Source organism: Numenius arquata, chromosome 11, assembly GCF_964106895.1.
Source record: "Numenius arquata chromosome 11, bNumArq3.hap1.1, whole genome shotgun sequence".
NCBI lineage: Eukaryota > Metazoa > Chordata > Aves > Charadriiformes > Scolopacidae > Numenius > Numenius arquata.
This window is the reverse complement of record NC_133586.1, coordinates 44,799,122-44,813,190: the sequence shown is the minus strand read 5'-3', so window position 1 is coordinate 44,813,190 and position 14,069 is coordinate 44,799,122.

The following is a 14,069-nucleotide window of genomic DNA, read 5'->3' as shown; positions in this document are numbered from 1 at the left end:
TTTCTCCAATTTACGTAGATCGATTTGATCTCCAAAGTGATTGCAGTGCCTTCCACTGCGTTACCATCTTTACATTCCATCCCCCGAGCCGATTTAAATCGTGAATAGTGCAGGCTGAGGGTGGGAGGTATCACCTGCATTTAATAGTGATGCGGTCACCGTTTTGCAGTCACCTTTCAACCTTTATAGTGGTTTTTTTCTGAACTGTGTTTCTTGTAAATCTGGATATCGCATCTGCTGCTCCCCCATCTTTACTAGGACCAGGTCCCCAAAAGAAGGTGACCAGGTTTGCCTTACTGCTTTCTCCATTACTATCCCATATTGGCTGTTTCTTATCACTTCATTTTCTTCTATGTATTTAAGAATGATTCTTTTAATAATTTTCTAGCTTCTTTATAAGCATTAACATTTGTTCCTCAGGTTCTCCTCTTAAAAACTGCTTTATTTGTCCCTCTGTAACCACAGCGTTAGTGGCCCCATCCCCACACTTGCTGCGCATGTTCTCGGGCTGATGGCAGCTGGTGGGGCCGCTGCTCTGTCCAGGTCCCTGAGAATCCCTGGTATCATTTAATAAACCTCCATGGACATACAATTTACAGAAATTGTCTTAACCTTTTAAGGGTTTGAGTGTTTGGTCACAGCTGGCGTTTTGGTGAGGGCTCACATAAAAAGGACATTTAACCTCCTTACCATCCTGTGGCACTTGCTTTCCTTCCCGGTTAAGTAACGGTCATGTGCTTCACTTTTAATTTTCTTCTAATAGATGCATAAAAACTTTTGTTAGTCTTGTTTGCAGCTTTGTTTATTGATCACTGATTAATCTCCTTCTTATCTCAGCACAGACTGCTTGCTTTTTATCATCTTTACTAGAAGAACATGCAGCAAATTGTCCTTGATGGCCTCACTGACTGTCGTCAGCCATTGAAATGGTATTTACAGAAGGAGCTGAAATAATCAGACTAGAGTATTATAAAAATAGCGCTCGGTATTTTAACCTTCTCAATGCCTTCCAGACGTGCAATTTCACCACTGAGTATTTTGGGTCTACTTCAGCCTTCAGATACGTGCGAGACGGTGGCTTTGAGTGCTTTTGGATTACACAACATGTGAGAAGAGGGTCCTCGTTTCCCTTTGAATTCTTGTTTGTTTGGCTGAAGATTTGCTCCACCCTCGGCTCATCAGGTTGCTGGCTTTAGCAGCCAGCCTTGAGTTAAACAAATTTGGGAATTAAGTAGCCTGAGTTCAGTTAATGAGTTGTAAAAGGGGATTGCTAACTCTGGAGCGGTGGCAATCTGGGGAGGGAATGGGGTTGTCTGGGGGCAGAGCGAAGGGGCAGAAACAAAGCAGAGCGAAGTCATTTTGAAGAACAGGGGAAGGCAGGGAATGTGCTCCGAGCGGAACCCGCTCCTGCCAGTCAGCGATCCAGCGCTTTTCCCATGAAAAATGGGCACTTCGGTAAAACAATGAAGTCACTTCATTACGTTTGATTTGAATACAAGCCCCAGCAGTTGTATTGTAAAGCTAAAGACTAAAAAGGGATGGGTGAGTGAAATCTTACGTGGAGAAAGAATGCCCGAGGTATGGGTTTCAGCAGCCATGACTCTGTACCGAGAACATCCGCTTGATTAACTGCAATTGGCTTTAATGTTTTCTCTGGCTATTTTATACCTTCTGGAATTCTTACAACGTAAATCCTTTTATCTAAACTAGATGTGCTTAACTATCCTGTAATCGTGGGTTTGAGCCGGAGGCTGAGAATTCACAGTCTTATGTCAGTAGCAGTGTTGAGAGACGCAGATGTTTCATATCTTCAGTATCTTTTAGACTGAATGCATTTATTTGTTCCCATGTTTACACAATCAAGATAACAATTCTGATGCCATGGGGTAGTTTATTTCTGTTCATTTATTTAATGTCTAAATAAGTTTATCTGTTTTAAATATCAAGGTTTGCGTGGGAGGGTTTTGTTGGGTTTTTTTAATTGAACAGGCCTCTCATTTCACTCCTTAATCTCTGGCGATTTCACTGTCATATCTGAATAAAGCATCGGAATTAAATTTTAAATATGCATATTGACAAAAGACAAGAAGATCACAATTACAAATGATTGACTGGTCCAAGCCCACATCATTGGATTAATTCTTCACTCCTTCGCACCACTGTTAATTTGGAATAAATTTGCAGCAATCAAGTGATCTTAACTCCTATGGTGAGTGTGAAGATCTTCATGTTCTGCCTGCGCTTTAATTGAGCTTAAAGGGCCTAATTCTGCCTCAAATCTATTCTTATTTTTGTGTCAGACCTGGGGTGATGCCCATGTCTCCACATCAGCCAGTGACGGTTTTCCCACCCAGCCCTTGCTCCCGCTGACGGGCTCAGCCCCCGGCGAAGGACGGAGGGTGCAGAGCTGGGGGGGGAGGAGGAAGAACTGGGAGGCGGTGACGAAAATAATTATTGCCAATTGAATCACAGAAGTAGAATTAAAACCACTATCAGCCTAACTTCTGTAACTGCTAAGTAGTGGGACCAAATATTCCTTCTTTCATGTTCTCAAGTAATAAAAGTTATTAAAATAATTTCTCTCCATCATGAATTATGGATGAATGTGATAAGCGTTCATAATCTATTAAAAATTATCCCATTCTGAGCAGCATGAAAATATTCAAATTAGATTATTTCAGGTCACGTTTTTAAAAGCAAGAAAGAATTTCTTATTTTGTCATTAAAATATACCCTAGCAATACCATGTAGTTCCTGCAACTCAGCCAGAAATATGTGCCAAGTTGATATGAAAAATGTTGTTTTTCAATAGTACAGTAATTTTGCTGCACAATACTTTATTCTTACCCTCAAGTCCAGCTCTGGGTGGGAAAACTGATTTTACTGACCTGGAGTATCTCACCAGTTAAAACCCAATAGAGTTTGATATTCTGGGGATCCCAATGGACTTCAGATACTGGAAGTAAGGGAAAAAAGGTCTTTAAAATCCGATGGCCCCTTTCCTCGCCAGCGCAGAGCTCTTCCTTTGTGTGCACAATCCAGGCTACGATTAAACACACTAATGACTCCCCAGCTGTTGCTGAAAGGAGGCGACACAGCCCTAAACGAAGAAGGTGCCTTCCTTAAATTGTGATGAATTCCCCTTTAACCGTGGCACTTGAAAGCATCTGAGATGTACACTGGAGAAACACAGCAACACTTCTTGTCTTTCTGCCGCAATCTGTAACTAATTGGCGTCACTCATTTGTAGGGATTTTTGCTCCTATGTCTTTCTATTTTGTCTGTATGAAGGAGTCGATGTGCTCTCTGTGTGTGCAGCATTTTTGAGGAGATACGACTGTTTTTGTGCTGGAAGGAGCTCTGAAGCACTCGCACTCAGCTCCCCCTGCTTCTACCTCCAGCACGTTTGTTTGCTTGTTTTCGCTCTGGATCGCTAAGCAGATGATTGAATAACCGCAAAGGCCATTGCTTGTTCCTTCATTATTTTCAAAGCAAATACCAGCAGAATTCTAGACCCTGGAGAAAATACAGCTAAACTAAATTTTGAAACTGTAGAGTGCTGGCAGCAGCTAGATAATATTCATTAAAAACATCAAGCTGAAGCCCTGAAACCTCTCTTCAGTTTACACAGCGGTTCGGCTGGAAGTGTGTTCTACGGGAGTTTTTTCCATGGAAACCTGAAGCGTAATCCCCCAAACAACTCACTTCACTCTAATGTATATGGCCTTGATGTTTAGATACCACCCGGCTATGTTAGTCTGGTTGCCACGGTCCTGTTTTCTCTTTCGTATAACCTTTGATTGATGCCCCAGCCATCAGAAGAAGCTGAAGGGCTGGTGTACGGACGCGCCGTATGGAGTGTGCTGGGTAGAGATGGGCTTGCAAGATGCAGGAACGCCGCAACTTTCTTCCAAGAAACTCTGGCAACATAAAACAGCCTTGGCTCGTGCTTGTGTAGTATCTCCATCCCCTCACCCGGCTGCTAGGATTTCTCACTGCAGAGGTTTTTTTCAGCTGCAATCCCCACCCATTGCTCGGTGCCAGAGCCTGCTGGTGGTTGGTTTCCAGCCAGTGGTTCCCAGCCCATCCCGCTCGCCCGGCTCTGGCCCACGGCACACCATGGTGAATGTTGCTGGTGGCTCGGTGCGGGTGTCTTACCCAACACACACATGGCAGGCTTGGACCCGCATCACACCATGCAAAAAGCTGATGCCTTCACCCAGCTCAGGCTCTTGCAGCTTTTTCCCTGTTATCACCGAGTTTCTTTTATTTACAGCCTGTAGCTAAGCAAGGTGGCAAATCGGGAAATCTGCATCTCGGCAAGAGCGATGACTTTCGAGCACAAGAGTAACCCACGAATGCAACTGTTGATGAAGCTTGGTAAGCCAACAAGGCTTCATGGATTGTAGTTATTCTCCTGTTTTCTCCTATTGTAAAATGCCTTTTTCCTTTTTACCAGTTTCAGTCAATCCAGTTTACAAGGATGTTGGTTAATTTTTATAATCTCTCTGTCCCAGAAGGAGAAATTGAGACATGGAGAAGGGGAATGCTTTGTCGGGAGGACACTGAACAGGCAATGCAGAACCACCATCTAGGTCTCCAGATCTGCTGAGAAAACAAAACCAGAACAAAAGTGTATCTTTGCCTCTTGCTCACTAATCTATACCATTATCAGCAACTTATCTGCATAGTTCTCTGAACCAGTGAACTATTTTTAACTGCTGTATTAATACTGCTCTAGTTCTCAATACTTCTCATTGTTTTCAGCCTTTATTTCAACTCATCTGCTGTGGGATTCACTTGATCAGACAGAGACATCTGTCATTGCAGTTGTAGATATGTGAGTAAATTGTTTGAGGCTTTACAGGCAATGGAAATAAATAGGGTCTATAGGGCACTTTTCTTATCTCAGAGTAGACTGCCACAATAAGCCAGATGAGTCACACCCTTTGACCGTAAAGGCAAAGCCAGGGTGACTCAGAGGGACATGAGACCTCTGTAAAGTGTGAGATGAAGCCTTCCCCAGGCAGGAGGAGGTCTGCAGGTCCCTGATTGGAGAGGCAGCCTCACGTCCAGCTTTCCTGGTGGGAGGGGACCTCCTGTGCAACGCGGCATCTCCAGCAAGACCTGGGAGTGGAGGGTGGGCAGGAGCCCCGTGCTCCGCAGGGAACTGAAGGTGGGCAGTAACGCGTTGACCCAGCTGAATTCAGGCTGGCTGCTTGAAAATGCCACGTCCTACAGATTCCTACTCACTGGCCACACGCATGAGGGTTTGACACAGCCACCGGCGTTTCCCTAAACCTCCTGGTGTAAGGTGTGAGCACGGTCAGAGCATCCCTGACCTCGAACCTGTATTTCACCCAGGAGAAGCAGCACCAATCATGAACCTTCTTCCTAAAGTCACTCTGTGGCCTTACTTTCCAGCCAAAATATGCTGGAAATTTAAAACACAGGATTAAGAAAGGCAGAAAGCAGAGCAATATAATTGGACCTCCAAACCTGTCGATGGCAGTGGCAGGCACACTGTCCCAGGCAGCGGGAGGAAGGGTAGAACAAGCTCCGAGCAGCCTCCCAGCGATATTTAGACACTGTCAACAATACTCGAGTGAGCAAAGTTCTGAACCTTCATCTTCATGTGCCACTAGATGGCAATCTGTGTATACCAACTTTTCTCAGCTGCTCTAATATTTGCTGGATCATGGGATCTGCTCCGGAGGCTGTGGATACCTTCTCCTGGGAGGTGCTAACGCCAGCCGGGGGTGGGCAGAGCCGGCGTGTGGGGCTGGGGGAGCCGAGTGAGGAACTGCTCCTGCTAATGACCCTTTTAACCTGATGAGGTTAATTTTCAGCTGAATCAGATCCCTCATCTTAGAGTTGTGGCAGGGCCACACGACCACTGCAGGAGGGGACAAGAAGGTGGTGGTGGAGCAACAAGGCAGAGCATCCTTTTTGGCAGTGTTGGATGGCAGCGTGGCCCAGGTAATAGATATTCAGAGTAGTGATGCTATTTTAAGAATACTTGCTAATATATTGGAGTATAAGGAGAGAAATCCTCACTTTGAGCTGTGAATTATCAAAAGTTTCCATTTGCTGAATTTCCATTTTTAAAAACAAATCCAACCCTCTTCCAGAGGAGGGGGTTGGCATTGATTTTTCCTGTCCATAAGGCTCAGAAGCATCTTTCAGGTGGCACCAGCTCCTACAAGAACTCAATGGATCACTTGGCTCTGGGGCTCCAGGTCTGCTTTCAGATCTTGCAGCAGATTTTGTGGCGTCCCAGGAACGCAGTCCTGCAGCACGCTGGGGTGTTTGGTGCACACGGCTCCTCCTCCTCCTCCTCCCCAACTAAAGCTCAAAGCCCTGAGTAACAATACTGAAAAAAAAAAAAAAAAAAAAAAAAAGGAGGGCAGAGGAAAATAATGATTTTTTGGCCAACTGCCACTTCACTTAGCAGGGAAAAGTTAATGGCTGTTCTAGTGACCTCCACAGTCGCTGCGCTCATTTAAGCAGTTACACTTAATTATGCTGAGTAATATAAAAATTCCATATGTTCTGTGAGCAAATTCCTCCTCGGTCTATGGAAAACAGAAACCCAGCGGAGGCAGGAAAATGCCTGCGCCTGACAGCACAGTTTTATAATCTATTTTTAACTGAATTTCTCCATCTTCTTTGTGAAGGAATAACACTTCTTCACTGCCTCCGGCCATAATTAACATGCCATAATTCAAGTCCAAGAGACGTATAAAAACAGACTTAAAGCAGAGCATTAGCTTCCAAGCAGAGCAAATAATTTTGGAGAAGATTGGTATTTTCTCTACTTAAAACTCTGTTCACTGGTTTGTATTAAAGCCCCTCGGTTGCTCGAGCGTGGAACGGGCTTTCTGCAGCCACGCACCGTGGCTGAGCGTGTCCGACCCCCCGGAATGGGGCGAGGGAGCCCGGTTTGCTGCGGGAGCTGCTGTCGGCAGAGCCTTTCCACGCGGGTTTGAAATGGCAGGAGTATCCAGCAGCTGCCACTGCCTCTGCTTTATTCTGTTTGAAAACAATACTGTCATTTTTTTGTTGCAAAAAAGGTATACAGAAGAGAGCAAATGTTTGAAAACATTTAAAAGCTGTATTTAGCAATCATTCAGCTATCTGAATTGGGTTCAGCATCTGCAGCTCCCTTCCTTCAGTTACCTGGTGACCAGGCAGCTCTGGGGAAGCAAAGTACTGTTTAAGCAGAAGAAATGCATTTCAGATAAAACATGTTTTGAAACAATAAACAGTTTGTACACATGAGTAATCCTGAGGAGGCTCTGCCTGCTGTGGAGACCCTGGGGCTGCCAGAGTCTGCAGCAGCAGCTCCCATCAAAGCCCTCCTGCTCCCGTAGGATAAGGAGGAAAGGCCAGGAGGAAGAGGTCAAAACTCTGCTCCCTCCTCTCTTGCATGTTTCCCCTACTCCTCCTGAGCTCTCTGACCAGCAGGACAAGTTTTAACAAGCCCCTTAGTCCCCAGCTGTACACAATTGGCACCAGCACAAGAGGCACTCTTGCACCTCCTCCTCCCTCGCTCATGGACTTAGGTCATTGTGGCTACAACAACAACACTATATACTAGCAAAAATTTATATTCAAAAGGTCATGTGCAATTGGAGGAAGTACATGGGGAGGATGAGGTCCATTGCAGGAGACCTCCAGCAAACATCATTAATGTCCTCAGGCAGCACAGAGCATCTTGCTTAATTCTACTTTTTGGTGTTTGCAGGGTGGGTAGGGTGTTGGCTTAAAAAGGGCAGAAGGACTGCAGGTGTGACCCATCCACGCAGGTGTGACCCATCCACACAGGTGTCCCCCATCCCCACAGCCCTGCTTATCAGTGCAGCCAGCCTAGGTGCTTGCTCCTCTTCTGAGGGTTGCTTTGCTTGTGGAGAAGGTGCTGGGTGCAGGTAAGGGCTTCTCTGGAGGAGTAGGGTCTGCCTGGGGAGCTGGGTCTGTGAGGGGGGGTGCTCCTGGGGGTGCTGTGTAAGGGTTATTGCCTAGAAAACAGTAGGGCTGATACTGCTGGGCTGCAGTGTCTGCTTCTCCAGCCGCTTCTTTCTCCACGTGCTGATGCTCTGTGTGGTCCCGGTTTCCTGTGGCTGCAGTCCTGGCTCTGGGTTTGGTCTTGCTGGCCATGTGTGGTACAGAGCTGGTCCCTGATGGTGCTGGGGCACCCTGAGAGTGGCCTGGAGCAGGGGGAGCCGTCCTCCCCTTTGGGTATGGGTGGTGGGGGGGGCTCTGCTGTGCACTAGAAGAACAAACTCATTGCAGTATAAGCTATACAGTAAAATGCTTTATGTTGTTATGGCAACTAAAATTCTAAAAATAAGCTAAGGAGAAAGAGATGATGTACATCAAAATGACCACATTTATTTCAGTTATGAGGGGTTCTTAAAGCATTTTTAAAATGTTTTCTATGCAAAGAGTTCTGAAGTCTATTGTCAAGTTTTCCTTCTCTGTGTAAGTCGCAGCCTGTGAGGAGCCAGGTACTGTGAGAAGGTTTGCAGAAGCTGCCAAGTGACAGCTCCAATGTGCCTCCGTGTGAAGCAGCCTGGCCGTGGTGGCAGCTGCCCTGCTGGAATATAAAGGACAGAAACTATATCTATTGGTGGTCTCTGATCGGAATTTGAATATATAGTCATAAAACTCCATTTGGGGGGAAAGAAACAGGAGCTTCATGTTTGGGATAACTTAAAATCTTTTGGAGCAAAAACCCTACCAGTTTCACTTTGTGGCATCAATTAGGGTGGCAGCAATAGCTGGTTTATGGTTTTATCCACAAATACTGGGGAGGGCACAGCTTCTGGGCTGGCTGTTTTATGGGCAAAGAGTAACAACACTTTGGCTAATTCAGATAATCGTATGGCACTATGAACAAGTGACTTTCTATGTAATCTTCATCCAGCTACATTAATCTGCATGTTCTGTGTTTGCCTGGAACTGGCTGTCTTCCCCCATCCCTTGTGATCATTCCTTGATCAGGAACTTCTACTTTTTTGCTTTTTCCACTAGTTCCATGTAGTGAAAGGCAATTCTGGAAACTGAGTACATAGGGGTTTTTTAATAATAATAAAAATGCATTTTTGCTTTGGTGGACTCATTAAATACAGCTGGTTTATACTGCAAAGTCTTAAGTCCCTGCTTTATCAGGAAGAGAGCTCGCTGTTCGTACCGCTGGGTGCTGCTTGGGAACTAGCGTTTGAACTGCAAAGAACAGTGAACTTAAGTCATTCTTGGAACGACTGGAGAAATGAGTTATATTATGTCAAAATCCAAGCTGCAGCTGCAATCCTTTTATTAATCATAATTAAACTTTCATGGAGTCGCTCGTGAGTGTGCGAGCGAGGCCAGGCGGGTCGGGTCCCCTCTGCTGCGTGGGGCTGGTGGAGCCCGAGATGGGCTGCAGGAAGGGTGTGCAGTCACAATATTGGCCAGAAACAGCAGATTCACACTGAGGAATGGGGGTTCCATCCTTATCCCGGCAGACTGCAGTGACCTGGATGGAGGCCCTGGGGCTGGTGCTGCGCTCCAGGGCTGAGGTGTCCTGAGCTCCTGGCAGCAGGACACAGCTCAGCCCCTTCCTGCCCCATCCGTGTGCTGGGGTTAAGCCCTCGATGTCTTACTGTACTTGGAGAGGACAATTTAATGTGCTTTGCCTGTCTGACCTATAGCTCCCTGTTTGGTGGATGCCTCGTGGCTGGAGGTAGCACCCACCCTGCGGTGGCAGCAGGTCCCCTGGGCTCCCTGGAGAGATTTCCCTGATTTCCCTGGGTTTCACACCTGCCTTTTCTTGAGGATTAAGTGCAAAAAGCAGTGAGGGCCGTGTGTTGCTGCTCCTGGAGGTGATGATGTTGTGATTAAACATCTCCGTAGCCTTGGAGGGGAGGTGAGGGGCAGTCACCCCTCCTTGATACTGGGGTGTCTCCTCTGTAGCCAGCACCCACCGGCTGTGGGCTGGGAAGCTGCTGGTGTGGAATTTGGGAAAACTTGTGCCTTTTCTGCTGGTAGCAAAGTGTGTGGAGGAAAAGGGGGGGGAGGGGTCAGGCTGCACCCTTGGGAGCAGAGCTTAGGAGGGAGGGCTTTAGGGGTGCAGGGAGCTGCCTCCTGTGGCCATATGCTTGATGCAACAGGAGCTGGTCCTGGGGGGGACACTCAGCACTGTCCCTCTGCTGCCTCCAGCCCCCCCCAGAGGCTCAGGATGGGAACAGATACCTCCCTGGGATGCGAGGGGATGCTTTCAGACAACCCTCTTGCTTCTCCTGCAGCTGGGCTGATCCCGCATCGCTGCTGAAAGACAAACATCTGGAGAAGGGGCCACAGAAAGGAAATTTTCCTCAATTCGGAGGGAGAGCTGCGAGTGTCAGCTCAATAGTATGTGTGTATGAAAAGCGGCATTTAATTAAATAAAGATAATGTAAATAGAAATATGCATTAGTTTAATGTGTGCCATAGAGTGAAGGCACTTCCAAAGAGCGGGGAGGGGTGAGGCCGTGTGCCTGTGACTTCTTGTGTCCTGCCCTGCAGCAGGAACAAATTAACTGCCAAAGCTGTGCTGTTTCTCTTTATATGTATAGACGTATAAATAGGGTGCATGTGTGTTTACTATGTGCTGTAATTTCTTAGGTGCTATAAATTTCATGCCTCTTCCAAATATTTGAGTGCTACTCTGACCTTTTAACCAAAACATGAAAAGTAAACTGTATGAAATCTATATGTACAGTGGTTGTCATTGAAAGCTAACATTTACCCATAGTCATTACTGTTTATATTGCAACAGCATGAAAAATGGCAACTATGGAGGAGAGGGGCTGCTCCTGGTGGGAAGCGCTTTGACTGGGGCGGGGGGTGTGTGTGTGATGGCCTGAGAGCGATGCTGGGCTTCCAGAAGTCGGGCTTTTTCCATCTTCTCTAAGCCTTTTCCTTGCATGCCCCATCCCACTGAGGAGCCCCTCCTGGATTTGGGCTTTGATTCGTGTTCTGCTAAGGAGCCTTTGAGCCATGGCTGGTGCTGTGTCTGTTGGATGGTCCCTCCGAGACTGCAGCAAATGGCTGCTGGTTGTCTCTTGGTTTCCCTCGTTACAGCGGGATGTGGCGTTCTGGGGTAATACAGCAAAACTGGGGATTTCTGCGCGAGGCTCTGAAATCTCCTGTTGATGATGTCTCTACAGTTCTACCATCACTCTGTTTGTCATCTTCCCTTATTTTCTCCTTTTCTATCACTGTTTTGGGATGAAAGGGCTGCTAAGAGCTGGTGGCTGCGTGGGAGCAGCTCTGCCCCAGCAGCCTGGTGTGCGGGACACAGGGGGCTGCAGGGGTAGAGGGGAGTGGGCACGGAGATATGGGCTCATCCCTGTTGGCAAGGGGTGAGTTAGAGCAGGAGACGTTGCATCCAGAGTATTTTCTTTCCTAATGACCTGCAATTCCTGCCCTTTATCCCTCATGAGGAACAGCAGTGTTTGCAGGGGCTCTGGGACACCCATGTGTGGGTACGGACACCCTGAGTGAAGGGCTTTGGGAGGGGAGCGAGTAGAAGACCCTGGTCTGTTGGGGCTGCTGTTAAATGGGGAACCCAAACCCTCCAAGGATTCTGAAAGCATCCAGCCTGATGCCACCAAACTCCCCCATGCTCCCAGCACTGGTTACTGGGGGCAGCCCGGGGAATAATGGGTCTGGTTCCCCAGTCTGAAAACCAGGGAATTATCCTCTGTCTCATACTCTAAATGCTGGGAGTCTGGGTTATCCTAAAGGAACACTTCAACATTTTCCACTTGGTATGTCAAAGCTTTTGCAACTGCCTGTGGCAATACAGGCATTTGCAGCTTCGTTTACACATGAGGAGCCTGTGTCCAGAAGGGTCTTGCCATCTTTACTGGATGACAGATAAAAAGTATGGTGTGATTTGTAAAGCAACCTACTTTTCAAGGTCTCCAACCTTGTCTTTCAACTATAAGACTATTTTTCTTCAGTAGCTTTACTCTGTTAAAAAAAATTCCAATAATAAATGCCAGCCCTTAGTTTATGGAATTGTCTAGACTTCACTTTAAGAGGAAGCAACATAAGATACAGGCACTTGGTGCACCTAAAAGAGGTCAATGTAGTGGTCTCTACTTCGTGGTGCTGTGCACTACATAAACATCCAAGGACATGGCAGAGAGCCACAGACCTAAGCCAGGGTGACACTTAATGCTGCGTTGCAATGTTTGCATTTTATGCTGAACCAAGAGGCTGCTTGAACTATTGCCCTATTTACTCCATCAGTCTTTTCTATTCCGAGTGTTTGCTCTCTGGAGCAAGACTCGTGTCTCCATGTGGTGACCCCTCTGTCCTCAAGTGCCCTTGCTGGGTAGTAATACATGTATTGAAAAGTAGAAAACCAGTTGGATTTCAAATGAACGTTTAGGAAAAATACGATGTTACCTTTAGGATTGCTTTGAAAGCCAACAGCCTGATGGATGGGGTGTCGTTATTTAGCAAACAAATGTGCTATTGGGAAGGCCAGGGAAGACTCTGGGTAGTACTGAAGAGTCAGTATACTTGGATGCAAAGCTAAAAATATTGAAATATGGGGTGGAGCAGGCTCAAAAATTTGCATATTCAGGTGTTTCAACTCATTGCTGTTCCAATATCATGTTACTGCCATTGACAGCAATAACGTGGACAGGGCTGGAGAAGGAGCACAGCAGCAGTAGTTGTCAGTTGGGTTTATGCAGGGTGCGTGTGGGGTGTGTTTCTATAAAGTTTGATGTATTTATCTAAACATAGTCACATCTCTTCAGTAAGTTTTGCTTCCTTTAACTTGCATGGTGTCCTCAAATTTTAGCCTCTTGCTAGACGCTTTTGCTGAGAATGTTGTGTAAATAAGAGTATTAACATACCTGAAACAAAAGGAACCGCTGTTGCCTGGGCAGGGAGAGGTGCCCTCGATCCGCTCCAGCCTCGTTAGAGAATAAGCACCACGATCTCACTGGGTTTATGTTCATTTCAAAATAATGTTGGCCTTTATTTATGTCTGATCTGGATGGACTCGGCAAGACCTATTTCCTACATGAGAGGGGTTTCCGCCTCCCACGGTCTGGGAAGGATTTTTGGATATTTTACAGATAGGCTCAGCTGTTTGGGGCAGGCGGGGAAGAGCGATGCTGTCAGGGCTCAAAGCTGTTGGGAGAAGATGGAAAAGCAGCGGGCAGCTACCAGAATTTGAGGGAACGTATGACAGGAGTCGTTATGTTTCTAATCACCAAAGTAATCATGACACTTACTTTGTGTTTGGCAGTGTCTGGAAAGTTTTGAAGAACATTTTCCATTGGAGAATACTCATTTATAAAACAAAAACTATTCATAAAAAGGGTATGTTTCTTCCAAGTCTTCTAATCTAAGCTCTTAGAAGAGGATCCTTTTCAAAATGACCTGTTAAGCTGGGAGTAACATTTTGCTTGAAACCTTAGTTAACTCATACTGGAAAAAAGTTAAAAGGTTGAAACTGAAAAGAGACATTTAGAATGTTTGTAATGAGACATTTGGGTGAGTTACCCTCTCAGCCTACCCATCAGAAAAAAAAAGGAGACCAGCTCTTTTTACATGATGCTGTATAACTGATGATTGCTTGTCCTTTACAAAATCCTTTCAGTATTTGCTTACTATAACTCTTTGGAGGTGCTATTGTATTTCTGGAACTGGAGAACGCCAGCTGAGCGCTCCAGGACCTACAGCACTTCCCTGCCCACGGCTGGTACAGACTCCACCAGCTTTATCTCCAGCTTCAGGGACATTCCACTGGTTGGATAGAAGTGGCCCTGCAGGAGCCCTCCTTGGGAGCTGCTGTTCCGTTAATATCTTCCCATGATCATCTCCATGCTCTCCTTGTGGTTTGAGCAAACTCTGTGTTTGATATATCTCTTTTCCTCCCCCCCCTAAAATGAAAGAAATGATATCTGATTGAGAACCCTTAATGGGCATTAAATTAGATGTTAGACGTATTAAAAAAAAGACAGGACATCTATATAGACAGCTGTGGGAGGAAAAAAGATTAGCTTTCCTGCCAAGTGGGA